The sequence below is a fragment of the Mastomys coucha genome, unplaced genomic scaffold (genome assembly GCF_008632895.1).
Source record: "Mastomys coucha isolate ucsf_1 unplaced genomic scaffold, UCSF_Mcou_1 pScaffold7, whole genome shotgun sequence".
In the NCBI taxonomy this organism is placed as follows: Eukaryota; Metazoa; Chordata; class Mammalia; order Rodentia; family Muridae; genus Mastomys; species Mastomys coucha.
This window is the reverse complement of record NW_022196913.1, coordinates 73049656-73059880: the sequence shown is the minus strand read 5'-3', so window position 1 is coordinate 73059880 and position 10225 is coordinate 73049656.

Genomic DNA, 10225 nt, shown 5'->3' with positions numbered 1-10225 from the left:
ATATGTTTGGAGTTATTTAAAATTTATATTGAGAAAAATGTATTTTCCCTATTGCTTTAGATGAGCATCTACATAAGACTGTTAAATCGATTGTTGTTTTGTATCAAACAACTTTCATAATACTTATTTTTATTGTTATAATATTTTATAAATTTTAAGGAATTCGACAAAAAAGATATTGTAGGTATTGAAGGGGAGTCTATGGGAGGAGCAGTGGTACAAAAGTGGAACAAGAATGTGATTCAATTCTATTTAATTAAAATGTTTTAAAATGTTAACAAATTTAGATAAATGGAAATGTTACTTTTCTCATCATAATGCAATAAAAGTTTGAAAAAAGAGTGTTCAATTGATTGTTGTTTTATATCAAACAATTTTTATGATACTCATTTTATTGTTACAATATTTTATAAATTTTAAAGAATAGACAAAAAAAACAAACAAAAATGAATGATATTGCAGGTATTGAAAGGGGGGGTGTCCTCTGGGAAGAGTTGAAGTACAGAAGGGAAACAAGAATGTGATGTAATACTATTTACTTAAAATATTTATTTAAATATTAACAAATTCAGATAAATTGAAATCATGTATGTTTTTCATCATAATACAATAAAACTTAAATCAATTTAAAAAGGGGGGAAAAAGAATAAGAACCCCAGGCAATATCTAGAAAGACTTTTAGAAACCTATAGGACCTACACTGCTTTTGACCCAGAAGCCAGACAGCACTTGTCAGCTGTGAACATGGCTTTTGTTAACCAAGCTGATTCTGACATCCATTGGATACTTCAGACACTGAATGGCTTTGAGGCCTGCCTCTGACACCCAAAAGCCAGCTTCTATTTGCCTTTGAATGGTGATACTTGGAGAGAGGCTTCAAGGGACAACCGAATTGGACACACCTGCCTCAAGGATGCAGGAACTCATCCACCACCTTTGAGGAGGCACTTCATGAGGATTTGGGTGAGTGCTGGCAGGCCCCCCCCACATAACTGTGCTCCAGTAGGTATTATGGGCCCCCAACTTGGATATATCCAGGAGGCAATACAAGACCGGCTACAGGAGCTGAGCCAACTCCTTGTTAGCTTAGCAACAACTTGGCTGGCAAATGTCTGCTAAGAAGGCCCAGCTTTCTCAACTTGAAGTCACTTATCTAGGGTACACATTCAAGGGTAGGGAGTCTGGCAACACATGCTGTGGGATGGCCTAGAAGCAAACCATCCTTAGCATCCAGTCCCATCAATCTGAAAGCAACTATGGGAATTTCTGGGATCTGCCAGGCTTTGTAGACTTTGGGTGCTTGGGTTCACTGACATAGCTAAACCATTATATGAGGCCTCCAGGGGCCAAGAAGACAAAATAGAATGGACCCCTGAGGTGGACATGGCTTTTAAGACTCTAAGAAAAGCCTTATCGGAGGCACTATCCTTGACTTTCCCGACATTCCAAAACCTTTCTACTTGTATGTGTATCAGAGAAAGGAGGTAGGAAAGGGAGTGCTTATCCAAACTTTGGGACCATAAGACCACCTGTGGGTTACTTATCTAGAAGCTGGACCTGGTGGTCCAAGGATAGCCAGCCTGTCTCTAGACCTTAGCTCCCACTGTACTGCTAGTCAAAGATGCTGACAAAAATAACCATGAGGCAGGAACTTGTTATTACCAACCCCATGCTATTGAGGGGACCCTCAATAATCCACCCAGCTTGTGGCTGTCCAATGTCAGACTAGCGCACTTTCAGGCTCTACTTTAGAACCCCCCTCAAATAAGAGATAACCTATCATCTGCTCTAAACCCAGCCACCCTGCTACCTGACCTGTCCTCAGATAGGCAGCATGATTGCGCTATAGTTCTGGGGCACGTCCAGGACATCAGGCCAGACTTGACTGACATACCCTGGCCACATGTGGAATGTATCTACTTCATGGATGGGAGCAGCTTCATCCAGAATTGAATCAGTGTGCAGTGGTAGTGGTAATGGACTTGGATTTGTTATTTGGGCAACTGCTTTGCCCCTGGGAACTTCAGCCCAGAAAGCTGAGCTAAAGGCTCTAACCCAGGCTTTAAAACTAGGAAAAGGAGCCATAGCTAACATTTACACTGACAGCAGATGGGATTACTGACTGCTGAAGGACAAATAATCGAAAATAAGGAAGGGATACTTGCTTTATCACAGGCCTTATGGCTTCCTTTCAAAGTGACCATAATTTATTGCCCCGGGCATCAGAAAAGGACCTCAGAAATAGTCCAAGGTAACATGCTAGCTGATAAAGCTGAAATGGAGGCTGCCCAAGCTCCCACTGCCAACATACTGGTAGCTCTGCTGCCCCCTGCACTCCCAGCCATCCCTGAATATACTGCTGAAGACAAACAACATTAAGTGAAATGCTAAGGAGTTTACAGAAGAGATGGATGGTTGCTGCCCTCTGAAGGCTCTACCACCCTACCTAAGGAGTTTGCTAAGCAACTCATCCATAGGATTCATCAATTGTCATGCCTGGATCTCCAAAAACTGAAGGAACTGCTGTGAGGGGACAAGGTACAAAATTTTGGACTTAGCGCGCTTGTTTGATCAGGTAATCTCAGACTGTGCTACCTGCCAGACTCCTCAGGCCTCAGTCAAAGAGCTGCCCCAGGACCCAGAATCAGGGGTGGATGGCCAGGGGCTAATTAGGAAACAGATTACAGAGAAATAAAACTAGGAACATATGGATATAAGTGTTTGTTAGTTTTTATATATACCTTTATAGGATGGGTAGAAGTCTACCCAACAAAGGAGACTGCCAACTTAGTAGCAAAGAAGCTCCTGGCAGACATCATACCCAGGTATTGCCTGCCCTAATTATGTCTAACAATAGACCAGCATTCATTTCTCAGGTTAACTCAATCTCTAACACAGATTCAAGGGACCAATTGGAGTTCAGGGCAAGTAGAGAAGATAAATTAGATTCTAAAGGAGGCGTTGACCAAATTAACCCCTGAAACTGGCAGTACCTAGGCATCTGTTCTACCTTATTTATGCCTTATATAGGGCTAGGAACATCCCTTATACTTTAGGTTACACCCCTCCCCTTTTGAGATCGTATATGGGATGCCCCTTTCCATGCTGCCTAACCTCCAGTCTGATTTCTTAGCTGAATATGACCAACATAAGTTTTTAAAATCCTTGGAAGCCCTCTTCAGGGTCTAGAAACAACTCTGGCCTCCCATTTGTCAGGCTTATGAGTCTTCTCCTCCTGCTAACCCCCACTGCTTTGAATCAGGTAAGGAAGTCTGGATTAAGAGACATAACCACAAGACTCTGGAACCTTGACAGAAAGAACCTCACGCCGTGATCCTGATCACACCTATGGCTGTTAAGGTGGACATGATCAGGACATGAATACTCCACTCCTGCCACGGACTGGGTTGCTTTGGGGACCCTTTGTTCCGCAGGGTGATAAAAGTTCTGGCCTGGTGGGCAAAGAATTAGGCGAGTGACAAACAGACACAACACAAGGGAGTGTGGTAACTGAATGCAATTTGTACAAAGTAGAAATCAGGCTTATATAGTATACAGAAAACAGGCCAATTGGCAGAAGTCACGTAGGCAGGAGATGGCTACATCAAGGTCAGTGAGAACAAGCTGCCAGGTGCAAAGCAGAGGAGCAGTGGTGTCCTCCTTCTTGGGCTATTTTGGCAGCCCCAAGATAAATTCTCTGGGTCCGTCTGAGGCAAGTAGCTGAAGGTCGTATTCTAGCATTCCTTGGCTGTGACATAGATAATTAGTGGGGGAAGCCCTACAACTTCTAACTTCTCACTGTCAGTAAAACAGTTTTTCTTTGTGTGGGACTGCTCTGATAATAAGTGCCTAACTGCTAGCTCTAACTCTTGAGACACCCTGTCTGGTAAGACAGCTTCTTAGTAAAAATACCAAGCTAATTACAGCTAGGAAATCATTTAGGATTATCGAAACACTGTGGAGGCCAGGAAATAATGTTTAATCTCAGTTTTAGCTAATAATGAAATATTTCTTAGGGCACCTTTATGCCTGAACAAAGAAAGCACGCAGATCTCTCCACAGACTTTAGCAGAGATCAATCTGGAGCTCATCAGAGTTAGGAGATGTCAGCAACTGGGCTACCTCAGGAGACTGACTCCTTTTGAAGTGTACGCCTCAGGTCTGTGATCAGGTTTTTAGGCCTGTCCAGACACTACTGAAGTAGACAAGTTCTGTGTGACACACTCCCATGTTTAGCCTAGCCTACCAGAAGAGAGACTATCCAGCAGATGAGGTCCCAGCAGAGGAGCCTTCTACGCGAAATGCCACAAGAAACACGGAAGGGCATTCCGTACTCTGTTGATCCGCTGAAACTGCTACTCCAGTGCTTCTGATCCTGCTTGCTCACTGTTCACACTTTGCTGTGCCAGCCATTAGCCCCCTTACTACCTGGGTATCCCCAGGGGGCGATGCAACAAACTTGTTATCAAGTTCCCCATGGGTGGCAAGAAGGCTGACTGGACTGTTGGACTTAACACGGAACTAATTGTTGGTTACCGGACAGGGACTTCGTATTGGAAATAAGGTGCCCCTAACCTATTATCACTTTTGCAACTGCACTGCAACTCCTACTGTTGCAGGACATATGCTGCCCCCAGAGACTTCTTGGTGGGCTTGTACCTTGGGGCTTACTCCATGCATTTATGTCCTGGTTGTAAATATGATTGAGGGTTTATATGCTCTAGTACAGCTTGTACCCAGAGTGACTTAGTACTTTGGGGAGGATGTCTTCGACCAGCTATCAAGTCCAAACAGGCAGGTCAAGAGTGGCTATTTCCTCTGCGTTACTAGGTTCTCTCCTTGTCATAGGGCTGGCCAAAGCTGCTAGTGTACGGCTGTCAGCCCTAATACCTCCTAGAAGGCCCTGTGGATGGTGATAGATACAGATATACAGGAGACAGAAAGGTCCATCATGGTCCTGCAGTCCTATCCTCCCTGGCAGAAGAAGTCTTACAGAAGAGCTCTAGACTTGCTGTTCCTCCAGCAGGGAGGACTCTGTGCAGCCTTGTGTGAGGAATGTTATTTCTATGTTGACCACTCAGGGGTGGTCAAAGAATCCATGTCCTTAGAAAGAGACTACAAGGCAGAGACTACTGATGTCAGCTTTGACTTGTGGCCCCCTGCATAATCAATGCTTTAGTTAGGGTTGTTAAGGAATGGATTTATTAACCATACCAATGATTTGAGGTGGCCCAAAACTGACGGGGGATAAGAAGGCTAGGCTGTCTCCATGACAGGCTTCAAATTGGCCTAAGTTCAGAATAGGCCTAAGAACGGGGCAAGTGGAGGCAAGTCCAGGCCAACCCAGGCAAGTCAGTTACTAGAAAAACATCCCAGGCTTCAGGCAGCTAGTCAGAAACTGCCTTTCCTCAGAAGCTGCCTTGCCACCTGGTCCGAGGGGTCAGCAGCAGTTTCCAGACTTCCCCAGCTACTTCCACAGCAACAGTTTGCAGACCCCAGTTTCCAGCCCCCACACCCTGGTAATGGAATGTCCCTAGAGATGGAGCAAGATATAGGCCACCTGCCCCAGAATCTGCTAGTGTGCTTTTAGTCAGGCCTGCGAGCTCACTTGGTTGTCTCCTGTTCTGGTAATGAGAGACTCCAGCATTCTGGACTTCTGCAGAATAAAATACTCTGTGTTTACATACTATTTGAGTCTAGGATCATTTTTTGGTGAATCATGGACCCTTACATAACCAAGGTCCAAAGACTAAAAGTATCTATAGGCACTTCACCTGGCCCACTCACATCATAATAATTTTGAATTTGTTTTCCAACCTTCTTCCAGGTTGATAAATTTATTGTACCCTCCTCAGGAAAAAGAGGACAAACCTTCTCTACAAAATCTAAAACAATATATAATTGTTGTTGCCTTATTTTAGCCCTATAAACTCAAAGCATATTCTTTTTGTTTATTTGTTTTTTGTTTTTCTTTTTTATATTGATTTAAGTTTTATTGCATTATGATGAGAAAAGATACATGATTTCAATTTATCTGAACTTGCTAACATTTAAAAACATATTTTAAGTAGAGTTATGTCACATTCTTGTTTCTCTTTTGTACCCCAACTCTTCCCAGAACCCCCTTCAATACCTACAATACCTTTTGTTTTTTAAATTTGTCATATTCTTTAACATTTATAAAATATTGTAACAATAAAAATGAGTATTATAAAAATTGTTTGATATAAAACAACAATCAATTGAACAGTCTTATGTAGATGCTTGTCTACAGCAATACTGAAAATACATACATTTGTCTCAATATAGGTGGCTTGAAGAGAACAACAAAGAGTGAGACTGAATGCTTTGCTTGATGTTTGTAACTCTTGTATCAAGTTTGAAGAAGATGACTTTATAAGTTACTCTTTCTCTGAGATGAATGCTTTTCAAAATCATCACAGCCAATGAACCAGATTCTTACCCTCACCTAATGTCTGTGCCACCCTCCAAGCAGAACCATTGTTCATTGAAACAGTTGGTGAATGACTTCATGGATAGACCATTTTAATAAACACACCATTTCTTAAGTGAATGTAACCTGTTTTATGCGGGCTGAGAATGATGACAATCACTCAAGTCAAGTAGCTTTGACCATAGCAGGAAATCTGTATCCAAAACTTGTGCCTACAATTCATTCCTTGGCACAGCAGAACTGTCAACTCTCAGCTTAGCTACGATAGAGGTAAAATCCTTTGGTGATGTGAGGGTCATTGAAGTACAGCCTTATTACAATGAACCCCAATGTCTATAAGTTGTTCTTATTTTGGGCTTGTACCACAGTGAGAGCCAAGATTTTAAGCTCTACTAAAAACAAAACAAAGAAACAAAAAGACTTTATCTATTTATGTTCATTTAAAAAATATTAGTAGTGATGTATTATTTTAAAATATACTGTTAATATATTTGGAGTTATTTCAAATTTATATTGAGTCAAGGCATATTCTTAAGCATTTGCACAAAAAGCATATGACTGTTTCCATTTCCCATTTTCTTTCTTTTTTCTTCTTTTTTTTCTTTTTCTTTTGACTTTTACTTTTCCAAGCTTCTTTACTTTTCCAGGCTCCCTTATTGGCATTTTCTTATGTCTTTTAGTCCCAAGATCTACTGCATGGAGCTCCCATTTTCCAAGCCCCCTTTTCTTTTCATAGCACTCATTTTTTTTGCAACATCCTTCACTTGATCCCCAGATCTCAGGATTCTAATGTTTGGTTGCCACCTATACCAATGCCCACTGGCACAAGTTGAACAGCCTCTGGGGTGTGGGGAGAAAGGATTAAAGATAGGAAAGGTAGAAAAAAGATGCAGAGACAAGAGATATATTTGGGAGGACTGCCAGTCAATACTGCAGCAGCCTCAAGTTTATTTTTCCATAGCCTTTTTATACCCCACAGTACTGTGGGAAGCAGAGCCACAGCTAAAAGAAACAATTGCTGAAATATACATGGACATTTGTTCTATCCAGAGGACTCTCTGTTCCTTCCACTAAGGTCAATGGAGCATTTAGCTCCTCATCTTGAGCCTCAAGGACACCTCCTCCTATTGTTCCATGCCTCAGCAGGCCAGGAAATCTGTCAGGAGACTCCGATCTACATTATTTCTGCCTAATAGGCAGTCTTTTCTTTTTTCCTTTCTTCCTCGCAGAGAAGCAAGCAAAAGGATCCTGACAGTGCTTCTGCTATCAGTTTTCTGTTTAGGATGCTGTCTCCCGCGCCAGTGTGTTCAAGGTTATTTCCCATTTTCTCTTCTATCAGGTTCAGTGTATATGGTTTTATATTGAAGTCTTTGATCCACTTGGACTTGAGTTTTGTACCGGGTGATAGATATGGATCTATTTGCAATCTTCTACATGCAATCATCTAGTTAGTTCTCTTATCTTAATTTCTCTCTCTCCCTCTTTTAGTTATTTTAGATAGCAGTTTCTCTATCTTCCTGAGTTTCTCAAAAACCAACTTTTTCTTTCACTGATTCTTTGTATTGTTCTCTTCACTTTATTGATTTCAGTTCTCAGATTGATCATTTCTTGCCATGTACTCATCTGGGTTGTGCTTGCTTCTTTTTATTCTAGAGCTTTCACTTGTGTTGTTAAGTGGCTAATATGAGGTCTGTCCCTTTTAGCAGATGGATAAATGAATCATTCATGAACACTTCTGAAGCATATTTTAATCTAACAGGCAGATGTTATCTGATGATGAACTGCTCACAGGAAACAATGGATAATACAACAATTATGACTAAGTTGACCCTGGAGGAAAAATATTATATTGACTCTGATGATTTATTTGATTTTGAACTAGAACAATATCATTATAACAACTTTGTTCAAAAAATGAACGACATACAATGAAAAACAATTAGCATCATTAGATGCCAAAATTAGGAAAGAAAGCATCACCCTGGGTAATACTCAGAGTGAAATACATAACTTGGTTGGCCTATTGGAAGCCAACACCATAATCAATAAAAATTGGAACAAGGAGATAACTAAATGTGGCCTCTGGGATACCATCGGCAGACTAGCATGCCTAGATTTTGTATGCACCCCAGGGTACTCATGGTGGCACTGGGTTAAAGAAACATTTTGTTTCCTCCTATTTCTGATCATCTTCTTTATGCTATTAAAAGTATCTTTGGTATATTTTAGAAGCAATTATGGAACATATGCCAAAAAGAAGGACCTCACTGGGGAGGCCAAGAGGCAATGACTCCAGATGGAGACATGACCTCAGCAGCGTGGCAAGAGCAAATATATTTTTCAGAAAACATATTCTTTGCTAATGCATCATAATTTGGAATTTTGTTTGATAGATTAACTAGAAATAAACTATTTGAACCAGGAAATTGCATATTTTGTTTAAGATCCTATGCTATATGCTTTTTGAGTCCTGATATGGATGATAAATTGCTTACTTTGTTATACTATTGTTGTTATCATAACCCTGCATCCTGGAACATGCACTCAGACCCCATAAGGGCAACCCAAAGCTTATTGAGCAGCCTGGTGGCCTGTTATATTAGCAAAGGGAACCACTTCTTAGACTACACATGTTTCAACATGTTGGAGCATACACCTAACACCACATACAAAATGTTGGGGGGAGATTGGTATGGGAGTATCCCCATACAATCACAAAACCTGAAACTCCTACAGGCTTGCTGCCTATGAATGATATTGAAACCAATATTAAAAGAGTGCATCTTCCAATGGAATGCATACCGTACATGGAAAAGTTAACCATAAGTTACACTGTATATGAACCCCGCTTTGCAAGCCTTTTGAAGCCTTCGGGAATACTCAGACCTGTAGCTACGGTTTTCCCGAGGCTCCAGGGGATGGAATGTAAGGAACAAGATGTAAACAAAATAAGGAAGATGCTAGCGTGCTGAGAGATTGAGTCCTTGAGTCCACTGACCTGGGCGCTGGCCATCAAACAAGACGAGGCCGCACCACAGAACCTTACCTGACGTGATGCCATGGAGCCAGGCTATGACATCAGGCCAGACCAGAAGTTAGTGAAGTATGTGTGTGTGAACGAAATGTGATCCCACTTCACTATTTATTTGTTTACTGCTACTTATGAATCAATAAGCTATTATAACCTGATCTCCGAGTCCTAACTCCCTTCTCGCCTCTGTCCTCAATCCCGTTTCGCGACAATGGTGTTTCAGGTTTCCTGGATATTTGTGCCTGGAAATTTTAGAGTTAACCTTTTCTTTTACCGAAGGGCTCATTTCTTCCATCTTGTCTTAGTGCCTGAGAGTTTCCTCCATCTCTTGCCTTCTAGTGCTGGGACTTGCAGCTGAGGTTCCCCTTTGAATTCTTGAATTTTATTTTTTTCTTTCCAGATATCCTCCAGTTTGGGTTTCCTTTATTGTGTCTATCTACTTTTAGTTCTTGAACTGTTTTACTTTTTTCCTTCCAGTATGTTTCTGCTTTTCATAGATTTCTTTAAGTGATTTATTCACTCTCTTTAAGGACCTCTTACTCCTAAGAGCTATCTCTGTCAAGGTCCTCATCTTGTGCTTCGGCTGTGTGGCATTCCTTAGGGTTCTGGTGGGAACATATTTTTCTGGCTGTTACTGTGTTTTTATGTTGGCTTCTAGGCATCTGGGTTTTGGATGATTGTAATTGGAAGTGCTGATATCTGATTTTTCATTGAGTGGGTGTTTTATTCTTTGTTTTTTT